The sequence below is a fragment of the Triticum dicoccoides genome, chromosome 4B (genome assembly GCF_002162155.2).
Source record: "Triticum dicoccoides isolate Atlit2015 ecotype Zavitan chromosome 4B, WEW_v2.0, whole genome shotgun sequence".
Taxonomy (NCBI): Eukaryota; Viridiplantae; Streptophyta; class Magnoliopsida; order Poales; family Poaceae; genus Triticum; species Triticum dicoccoides.
Window position 1 is genome coordinate 382,582,228 of NC_041387.1, and position 11,937 is coordinate 382,594,164.

Here is an 11,937-nt window from a genome sequence, read left to right on the forward strand (position 1 = left end):
CTCATACGCAGATGCAAATTCAGTTTCAACTTAAATCCGACGCAAGGAAGCTCGACCACAGAAAGAGAGGCAAAAAGCAAAAGGCCGTGTCCGGCATCTAGTCTAGTCTTCGATGTCTTCTCACCAGCACGGAGCTAAGTGCTGCCACTGGGCATGGGAGGGAGCCCCCGAGGCCCGAGGGCGGCTCTCCGGAGACTCCGGGGCGTGTACAGCCCCAACTCATTATTATGTGAGAGTGTCATGGGCGGCGAGCTTCACAGGCACTGGGCCTTCTTCACAGGTACTTGAAGGAAATATGCCCTAGAGGCAATAATAAAGTTATTATTTATTTCCTTATAATCATGATAAATTTTTATTATTCATGCTAGAATTGTATTTACCGGAAACATAATACATGTGTGAATACATAGACAAACAAAGTGTCACTAGTATGCCTCTACTTGACTAGCTCGTTAATCAAAGATGGTTATGTTTCCTAACCATGAAACAATGAGTTGTTATTTGATTAACGAGGTCACATCATTAGTAGAATGATCTGATTGACATGACCCATTCCATTAGCTTAGCACCCGATCGTTTAGTATGTTGCTATTGCTTTCTTCATGACTTATACATGTTCCTATGACTATGAGATTATGCAACTCCCGTTTACCGGAGGAACACTTTGGGTACTACCAAACGTCACAACGTAACTGGGTGATTATAAAGGAGTACTACAGGTGTCTCCAATGGTCAATGTTGGGTTGGCGTATTTCGAGATTAGGATTTGTCACTCCGATTGTCGGAGAGGTATCTCTGGGCCCTCTCGGTAATACACATCACATAAGCCTTGCAAGCATTACAACTAATATGTTAGTTGTGAGATGATGTATTACGGAACGAGTAAAGAGACTTGCCAGTAACGAGATTGAACTAGGTATTGGATACCGACGATCGAATCTCGGGCAAGTAACATACCAATGACAAAGGGAACAACGTATGTTGTTATGCGGTCTGACCGATAAAGATCTTCGTAGAATATGTAGGAGCCAATATGGGCATCCAGGTCCCGCTATTGGTTATTGACCGGAGACGTGTCTCGGTCATGTCTACATTGTTCTCGAACCCGTAGGGTCCGCACACTTAAGGTTACGATGACAGTTATATTATGAGTTTATGCATTTTGATGTACCGAAGGTTGTTCGGAGTCCCGGATGTGATCACGGACATGACGAGGAGTCTCGAAATGGTCGAGACGTAAAGATTGATATATTGGAAGCCTATATTTGGATATCGGAAGTGTTCCGGGTGAAATCGGGATTTTACCGGAATACCGGGAGGGTTACCGGAACCCCCCGGGAGCTATTTGGGCCATAGTGGGCCTTAGTGGAAAAGAGAAGGGGCTGCCCTAGTTGGGCTGCGCGCCCCCCCTTCCCCTAGTCCTATTAGGACTAGGAGAGGTGGCCGGCCCCCTCCTCCTCTTTTCCCCTCCGAGGAATCCTAGTTGGACTAGGATTGGAGGGGGAATCCTACTCCCAGAGGGAGTAGGACTCTCCTGCGCATCCCCCCTTGGCCGGCCAGCCTCCCCTCCTCTCCTCCTTTATATACGGAGGCAGGGGCACCTCTAAACACACAAGTTGACACAAGTTGATCCACGTGATCGATTCCTTAGCCGTGTGCGGTGCCCCCTGCCACCATATTCCTCGATAATACTGTAGCGGAGTTTAGGCGAAGCCCTGCTGCTGTAGTTCATCAAGATCGTCACCACGCCGTCGTGCTGACGAAACTCTTCTCCGACACTTTGCTGGATCGGAGTCCGGGGATCGTCATCGAGCTGAACGTGTGCTCGAACTCGGAGGTGCCGTAGTTTCGGTGCTTGATCGGTCGGATCGAGAAGACGTACGACTACTTCCTCTACGTCGTGTCATCGCTTCCGCAGTCGGTCTGCGTTGGGTACGTAGACAATACTCTCCCCTCGTTGCTATGCATCACATGATCTTGCGTGTGCGTAGGAAATTTTTTGAAATTACTACGTTCCCCAACAGTGGCATCCGAGCCTAGGTTATTGATGTTGATGTTATTTGCACGAGTAGAACACAAGTGAGTTGTGGACGATACAAGTCATACTGCCTACCAGCATGTCATATTTTGGTTCGGCGGTATTGTTGGACGAGACGACCCAGACCAACCTTACGCGTACGCTTACGCGAGACCGGTTCCCTCGACGTGCTTTGCACAGAGATGGCTTGCGGGCGACTGTCTCTCCAACTTTAGTTGAACCAAGTATGGCTACGCCCGGTCCTTGCGAAGGTTAAAACGGAGTCTATTTGACAAACTATCGTTGTGGTTTTGATGCGTAGGTGAGATTGGTTCTTACTTAAGCCCGTAGCAGCCACGTAAAACAAGCAATAACAAAGTAGAGGACGTCTAACTTGTTTTTGCAGGGCATGTTGTGATGTGATATGGTCAAAGCATGATGCTGAATTTTATTGTATGAGATGATCATGTTTTGTAACCGAGTTATCGGCAACTGGCAGGAGCCATATGGTTGTCGCTTTATTGTATGCAATGCAATCGCGATGTAATGCTTTACTTTATTACTAAACGGTAGTGATAGTCGTGGAAGCATAAGATTGGCGAGACGACAACGATGCTACGATGGAGATCAAGGTGTCGCGCCGGTGACGATGGTGATCATGAAGGTGCTTCGGAGATGGAGATCACAAGCACAAGATGATGATGACCATATCATATCACTTATATTGATTGCATGTGATGTTTATCTTTTTATGCATCTTATCTTGCTTTGATTGACGGTAGCATTATAAGATGATCTCTCACTAAATTATCAAGAAGTGTTCTCCCTGAGTATGCACGGTTGCCAAAGTTCGTCGTGCCCAGACACCACGTGATGATCGGGTGTGATAAGCTCTACGTCCATCTACAACGGGTGCAAGCCAGTTTTGCACACGCAGAATACTCAGGTTAAACTTGACGAGCCTAGCATATGCAGATATGGCCTCGGAACACGGAGACCGAAAGGTCGAGCGTGAATCATATAGTAGATATGATCAACATAACGATGTTCACCATTGAAAACTACTCCATCTCACGTGATGATCGGTCATGGTTTAGTTGATTTGGATCACGTAATCACTTAGAGGATTAGAGGGATGTCTATCTAAGTGGGAGTTCTTAAATAATATGATTAATTGAACTTAAATTTATCATGAACTTAGTACCTGATAGTATCTTGCTTGTTTATGTTGATTGTAGATAGATGGCTCGTGCTGTTGTTCCGTTGAATTTTAATGTGTTCCTTGAGAAAGCAAAGTTGAAAGATGATGGTAGCAATTACACGGACTGGGTCCGTAACTTGAGGATTATCCTCATTGCTGCACAGAAAAATTACGTCCTGGAAGCTCCGCTGGGTGCCAGGCCTGCTGCTGGAGCAACAACAGATGTTATGAACGTCTGGCAGAGCAAAGCTGATGACTACTCGATAGTTCAGTGTGCCATGCTTTACGGCTTAGAATCGGGACTTCAACGACGTTTTGAACGTCATGGAGCATATGAGATGTTCCAGGAGTTGAAGTTAATATTTCAAGCAAATGCCCGAATTGAGAGATATGAAGTCTCCAATAAGTTCTATAGCTGCAAGATGGAGGAGAACAGTTCTGTCAGTGAGCATATACTCAAAATGTCTGGGTATAATAATCACTTGATTCAATTGGGAGTTAATCTTCCGGATGATTGCGTCATTGACAGAATTCTCCAATCACTGCCACCAAGCTACAAGAGCTTCGTGATGAACTATAATATGCAAGGGATGAACAAGACTATTCCCGAGCTCTTCGCAATGCTGAAAGCTGCGGAGGTAGAAATCAAGAAGGAGCATCAAGTGTTGATGGTTAACAAGACCACTAGTTTCAAGAAAAAGGGCAAAGGGAAGAAAAAGGGGAACTTCAAGAAGAACGGCAAGCAAGTTGCTGCTCAAGAGAAGAAACCCAAGTCTGGACCTAAGCCTGAAACTGAGTGCTTCTACTGCAAGCAGACTGGTCACTGGAAGCGGAACTGCCCCAAGTATTCGGCGGATAAGAAGGATGGCAAGGTGAACAAAGGTATATGTGATATACATGTTATTGATGTGTACCTTACTAGAGCTCGCAGTAGCACCTGGGTATTTGATACTGGTTCTGTTGCTAATATTTGCAACTCGAAACAGGGACTACAGAATAAGCGGGCACTGGCAAAGGACGAGGTGACGATGCGCGTGGGAAACGGTTCCAAAGTCGATGTGATCGCAGTCGGCACGCTACCTCTACATCTACCTTCCGGATTAATATTAGACCTAAATAATTGTTATTTGGTGCCAGCGTTGAGCATGAACATTATATCTGGATCTTGTTTAATGCGAGACGGTTATTCATTTAAATCAGAGAATAATGCTTGTTCTATTTATATGAGTAATATCTTTTATGGTCATGCACCCTTGAAGAGTGGTCTATTCTTATTGAATCTCGATAGTAGTAATACACATATTCATAATGTTGAAGCCAAAAGATGCAGAGTTGATAACGAAAGTGCAACTTATTTGTGGCACTGTCGTTTAGGTCATATCGGTATAAAGCGCATGAAGAAACTCCATGCTGATGGACTTTTGGAACCACTTGATTATGAATCACTTGGTACTTGCGAACCGTGCCTTATGGGCAAGATGACTAAAACACCGTTCTCCGGTACTATGGAGAGAGCAACAGATTTGTTGGAAATCATACATACCGATGTATGTGGCCCGATGAATATTGAGGCTCGTGGCGGATATCGTTATTTTCTCACCTTCACAGATGATTTAAGCAGATATGGGTATATCTACTTAATGAAACATAAGTCTGAAACATTTGAAAAGTTCAAAGAATTTCAGAGTGAAGTTGAAAATCATCGTAACAAGAAAATAAAGTTTCTACGATCTGATCGTGGAGGAGAATATTTGAGTTACGAGTTTGGTATACATTTGAAAAACTGTGGAATAGTTTCGCAACTCACGCCACCCGGAACACCATAGCGTAATGGTGTGTCTGAACGTCGTAATCGTACTTTACTAGATATGGTGCGATCTATGATGTCTCTTACTGATTTACCGCTATCTTTTTGGGGATATGCTTTAGAGACGACCGCATTCATGTTAAATAGGGCACCATCAAAATCCGTTGAGACGATGCCTTATGAACTGTGGTTTGGCAAGAAACCAAAGTTGTCGTTTCTTAAAGTTTGGGGCTGCGATGCTTATGTGAAAAAGCTTCAACCTGATAAGCTCGAACCCAAATCGGAGAAATGTATCTTCATAGGATACCCAAAGGAAACTGTTGGGTACACCTTCTATCACAGATCCGAAGGCAAGACATTCGTTGCTAAGAATGGATCATTTCTAGAGAAGGAGTTTCTCTCGAAAGAAGTGAGTGGGAGGAAAGTAGAACTTGACGAGGTAACTGTAACTGCTCCCTTACTAGAAAGTAGTTCATCACAGAAAACTGTTTCAGTGACACCTACACCAGTTAGTGAGGAAGCCAATGATAATGATCATGAAACTTCAGATCAAGATACTGCTGAACCTCGTAGATCAACCAGAGTAAGATCCGCACCAGAGTGGTACGGTAATCCTGTTCTGGAGGTCATGCTACTAGATCATGATGAACCTACGAACTATGAAGAAGCGATGGTGAGCCCAGATTCCGCAAAGTGGCTTGAAGCCATGAAATCTGAGATGGGATCCATGTATGAGAACAAAGTATGGACTTTGGTTGACTTGCCCGATGATCGGCAAGCAATTGAGAATAAATGGATCTTTAAGAAGAAGACTGACGCTGATGGTAATGTTACTGTCTACAAAGCTCGACTTGTCGCAAAAGGTTTTCGGCAAGTTCAAGGAATTGACTACGATGAGACCTTCTCACCCGTAGCGATGCTTAAGTCCGTCCGAATCATGTTAGCAATTGCCGCATTTTATGATTATGAAATTTGGCAAATGGACGTCAAAACTGCATTCCTAAATGGATTTCTGGAAGAAGAGTTGTATATGATGCAACCAGAAGGTTTTGTCGATCCAAAGGGAGCTAACAAAGTGTGCAAGCTCCAGCGATCCATTTATGGACTGGTGCAAGCCTCTCGGAGTTGGAATAAACATTTTGATAGTGTGATCAAAGCATTTGGTTTTATACAGACTTTCGGAGAAGCCTGTATTTACAAGAAAGTGAGTGGGAGCTCTGTAGCATTTCTGATATTATATGTGGATGACATATTACTGATTGGAAATGATATAGAATTTCTGGATAGCATAAAGGGATACTTGAATAAAAGTTTTTCAATGAAAGACCTCGGTGAAGCTGCTTACATATTAGGCATTAAGATCTATAGAGATAGATCAAAACACTTCATTGGACTTTCACAAAGCACATACCTTGACAAAATTTTGAAGAAGTTCAAAATGCATCAAACAAAGAAAGGGTTCTTGCCTGTGTTACAAGGTGTGAAATTGAGTAAGACTCAATGCCCGACCACTGCAGTAGATAGAGAGAATATGAAAGATGTTCCCTATGCATCAGCCATAGGCTCTATCATGTATGCAATGCTGTGTACCAGACCTGATGTGTGCCTTGCTATAAGTTTAGCAGGGAGGTACCAAAGTAATCCAGGAGTGGATCACTGGACAGCGGTCAAGAACATCCTGAAATACCTGAAAAGGACTAAGGATATGTTTCTCGTATATGGAGGTGACAAAGAGCTCATCGTAAAAGGTTACGTTGATGCAAGCTTTGACACTGATCCGGACGATTCTAAATCGCAAACCGGATACGTGTTTACATTAAACAGTGGAGCTGTCAGTTGGTGTAGTTCTAAACAAAGCGTCGTAGCGGGATCTACATGCGAAGCGGAATACATAGATGCTTCGGAAGCAGCAAATGAAGGAGTCTGGATGAAGGAGTTCATATCCGATCTAGGTGTCATACCTAGTGCATCGGGTCCAATGAAAATCTTTTGTGACAATACTGGTGCAATTGCCTTGGCAAAGGAATCCAGATTTCACAAAAGGACCAAACACATCAAGAGACGCTTCAACTCCATCCGGGATCTAGTCCAGGTGGGAGACATAGAGATTTGCAAGATACATACGGATCTGAATGTTGCAGACCCGTTGACTAAGCCTCTTCCACGAGCAAAACATGATCAGCACCAAAGCTCCATGGGTGTTAGAATCATTACAGTGTAATCTAGATTATTGACTCTAGTGCAAGTGGGAGACTGAAGGAAATATGCCCTAGAGGCAATAATAAAGTTATTATTTATTTCCTTATAATCATGATAAATGTTTATTATTCATGCTAGAATTGTATTTACCGGAAATATAATACATGTGTGAATACATAGACAAACAAAGTGTCACTAGTATGCCTCTACTTGACTAGCTCGTTAATCAAAGATGGTTATGTTTCCTAACCATGAACAATGAGTTGTTATTTGATTAACGAGGTCACATCATTAGTAGAATGATCTGATTGACATGACCCATTCCATTAGCTTAGCACCCGATCGTTTAGTATGTTGCTATTGCTTTCTTCATGACTTATACATGTTCCTATGACTATGAGATTATGCAACTCCCGTTTACCGGAGGAACACTTTGGGTACTACCAAACGTCACAACGTAACTGGGTGATTATAAAGGAGTACTACAGGTGTCTCCAATGGTCGATGTTGGGTTGGCGTATTTCGAGATTAGGATTTGTCACTCCGATTGTCGGAGAGGTATCTCTGGGCCCTCTCGGTAATACACATCACATAAGCCTGGCAAGCATTACAACTAATATGTTAGTTGTGAGATGATGTATTACGGAACGAGTAAAGAGACTTGCCGGTAACGAGATTGAACTAGGTATTGGATACCGACGATCGAATCTCGGGCAAGTAACATACCGATGACAAAGGGAACAACGTATGTTGTTATGCGGTCTGACCGATAAAGATCTTCATAGAATATGTAGGAGCCAATATGGGCATCCAGGTCCCGCTATTGGTTATTGACCGGAGACGTGTCTCGGTCATGTCTACATTGTTCTCGAACCCGTAGGGTCCGCACGCTTAAGGTTACGATGACAGTTATATTATGAGTTTATGCATTTTGATGTACCGAAGGTTGTTCGGAGTCCCGGATGTGATCACGGACATGACGAGGAGTCTCGAAATGGTCGAGACGTAAAGATTGATATATTGGAAGCCTATATTTGGATATCGGAAGTGTTCCGGGTGAAATCGGGATTTTACCGGAATACTGGGAGGGTTACCGGAACCCCCCGGGAGCTATTTGGGCCATAGTGGGCCTTAGTGGAAAAGAGAAGGGGCTGCCCTAGTTGGGCTGCGCCCCCCCCCCCTTCCCCTAGTCCTATTAGGACTAGGAGAGGTGGCCGGCCCCCTCCTCCTCTTTTCCCCTCCGAGGAATCCTAGTTGGACTAGGATTGGAGGGGGAATCCTACTCCCAGAGGGAGTAGGACTCTCCTGCGCCTCCCCCCTTGGCCGGCCAGCCTCCCCTCCTCTCCTCCTTTATATACGGAGGCAGGGGCACCTCTAAACACACAAGTTGACACAAGTTGATCCACGTGATCGATTCCTTAGCCGTGTGCGGTGCCCCCTGCCACCATATTCCTCGATAATACTGTAGCGGAGTTTAGGCGAAGCCCTGCTGCTGTAGTTCATCAAGATCGTCACCACGCTGTCGTGCTGACGAAACTCTTCTCCGACACTTTGCTGGATCGGAGTCCGGGGATCGTCATCGAGCTGAACGTGTGCTCGAACTCGGAGGTGCCGTAGTTTCGGTGCTTGATCGGTCGGATCGAGAAGACATACGACTACTTCCTCTACGTCGTGTCATCGCTTCCGCAGTCGGTCTGCGTTGGGTACGTAGACAATACTCTCCCCTCGTTGCTATGCATCACATGATCTTGCGTGTGCGTAGGAAATTTTTTGAAATTACTACGTTCCCCAATAGTACTGGCCTTGCTTCACATCGCCAGACGAGGGCCCCGCGTTGCGCCATCCTCGACCACCATTGACGGCGGTCGTAAACCTAGGACGACACCAATGGGGTAAAGGGGACGCCAGCAGTTCCCCCGACGACCATGGGTCCTCTGCCGGGGTCAGGCTTCGCAACACCTCCCCGACAGAGGGCCTACCTCCGGTAAACACCTTTCTCCGCATGCCGCGGGGTGGGTCCTGGCTCTCGGCCCCTCTCCTGCAGCCCCCAATGCGCTCCTCCTAGCGGAAGGGAGGCTGCCGAGCTGGGGCAGCCTTCCACTATAGTGACCTGAACTTCCTGCGACCCATGGTTAGCATAAGCTTGCTCTTGAGGAATTAGCAGTACCCGATAGCCGCTGCCGCCAGCGTGGTTGGTGAGGCTTCCTTGAGGCTCCTGAAAAGGCTCGGCTTCTAGCGTCTCTTCCTCCCAGACTGGCCCGAGGAACGAGCCGTGGTCGTCTTCCAGTGCGTATTCCCGATCCACCATGTGAGGCACGTAAGCCTCCGAGGTCGCCGCCCCGAAGACTTCGCCGTAGTGCCCCACGCTCCATGCGGCTTGGCCCAACACGCTGTCTTGGGGGTGATAGGGCGGCGGCCCAGGCCATAGGCAGTGATGCGCATGCCCTCGCTCACCGGGGGTGGTGCTGGTGCAACTTGACGCCCGGTGCTGATGATTGAGCTGGTGCTGATGAAGCCTTGGGGCGCGCCTGAGAGAACGCGGGCGCGGATGGGCCTGCCACATGATCCGCCCGGGGCCTGAGGTGGAAGTTGGACGCAGAAGGGAAGCACCCCTGAAGCTACAGCATCCAGGAGCTCGGCAACGCGCTCCAGCAGCACGTCTCTGCCGCTCTCCTGCAACCTGCATCGCAGCAGCTCCCGAGCCACCGTGAGTGTGTCCCTCATGTTCGCCTGTTCCCATTGGGTGTGCGGCGCCATGGCTGCAGCATGGTTTGAGGCCCTTGTGGCCGATCGCACTTGCTGCAGAGTGAGGGCAGGCAGTGCTTGACCGCGTCGCCCGCATCCCGCAGAGTTCTGTGGAGCGCGGGCTGCCTAAGGCGTGGGGTTGAGGTCTCCTTGGGCAGGCGGCGCGGCATGGGTTGGCCATGCCGCCCAGCGGTCGGCATTGGTTGTCGGGTCGCCGGGCATGGATGCGACGAAGCAGTGAAACGCAGATCGGCGGAAAGAAGTTTTCTGCGCACCCCTACCCGGGGCACCAAATGTCGGATATCGGGTTCCGGCAAAACCCTTAAGGTTCGAACTCTGGGGTGCGCACGAAGATCTTCTTCCTACCAAAACACGCCCACAACCTCGCCGCGATTCTAAGCTAGCACGATGAACAACATAAGAGACACGAGGTTTATACTGGTTCGGGCCACCGTTGTGGTGTAATACCCTAATCCAGTGTGTGGCGTGGTGGATTGCCTCTTGGGCTGATGATGAACAGTACAGATGAAGAACAGCCTCGTGAGGAGAGGGTATCTTGTGGTGGTGCGGTGCTCTACTTAGGAAGGATTCGATCTGATTCTCGATGATCCGCCCTTCTACTGTGGTGGATAGCCCTATTTATAGAGGCCCTGGTCCTCTTCCCAAATATTGAGCGGGAAGGGAGCCAACAACGGCCATTTCGGAAGGGGACGGCTAGTACAAGCTATCCTGACTAAAGGTGGTCTTCGACTACCAAAGTCACTGGCGATGACGCTATCTTGGGCTCCAGGGTGACCTCCGTCCTGCCGTTCTGCTGGTCTTTGTCTCATTGCACTGATATGGAAACCTTTGTCTGATGCCTCGGTACTCCGCGCCCGCGCTTTCCCCCTTTGCACCAAAGAGGAAACGAGGACACTGCGCAGGCTGGCGCCCGCTTGGTCTTGATCGTCATGGCTTGCGTCATGAGCACCTCGCGAGGTACTCCTTGCCTTGATCTCTCCGCCTCCTCGCGAGCCTGCCTGGTGAGGCCGCCGTTGAGGAGGCCTTGTGTCGTCCGCCCCACGAGGCTTGGCCCCTCGTGAGGGTCTTGAACTTGGGTTGATGAAGACGGGTCGTACTGGGCCACTGGTGAGCCATGCTGCAGACCGCAGGCAGGCAAGTCTGGGGACCCCCGTTCCCAGAACGCCGACAGCTTACCTTCGGGTTACTCCTCTGAAGGGAACCCATCGTTTCGGTATTAAAGGCAAATTGGCTCCTCGCTACATTGGACCTTTTCGCATTCTTGCCAAAAGAGGAGAAGTTGCCTACCAATTGGAACTACCTCCGCACCTCTCCAAAGTCCACGATGTCTTCCACGTTTCTCAACTCAGGCGTTGCTTCTCGGTTCCTATCCGTGGAGTGGACCACGAAACGCTTGATCTCCAAGATAATCTCACATATCGAGAATACCCCATTCGTATCCTCGATCAAGGCGAGCGTACCACTCGACGCCATAACATCAAGTTTCTCAAGGTGCAATGGTCGCACCATACCGAGAAAGAAGCAACTTGGGAAAGGGAGGATCGTCTTCGACTTGAGTACCCCGCCTTCTTTCCGGAGGATTCTAAATCTCGGGACGAGATTTTTTTGAGTGGGGGTGAGTTGTCACACCCTAGCCAGTTCATGCATTAGAGTGTTTGCACCATGTCTATCTTTCATCAGAAACTTGAAATGGAGATGATAGAACCCCCAACACCCCCTGAAACCAACTAGGGTTTACTAAAAATACTTTCAATGAACCTGAAATGCCCTCCTAAAATGTTCATCATCTTTGCCTTGGTCTTAAATCTCTGACAAAAATGGTGCACAAATTTCTAGGTCATCCTAAGGTCACTGAATTAAATCATTAATTATTTGAATTTGGGCATTTAAATGCTAGTAAATATTTTAAATGTCCAAATAATCCTAAACTGAAATGTTCCATGTTAG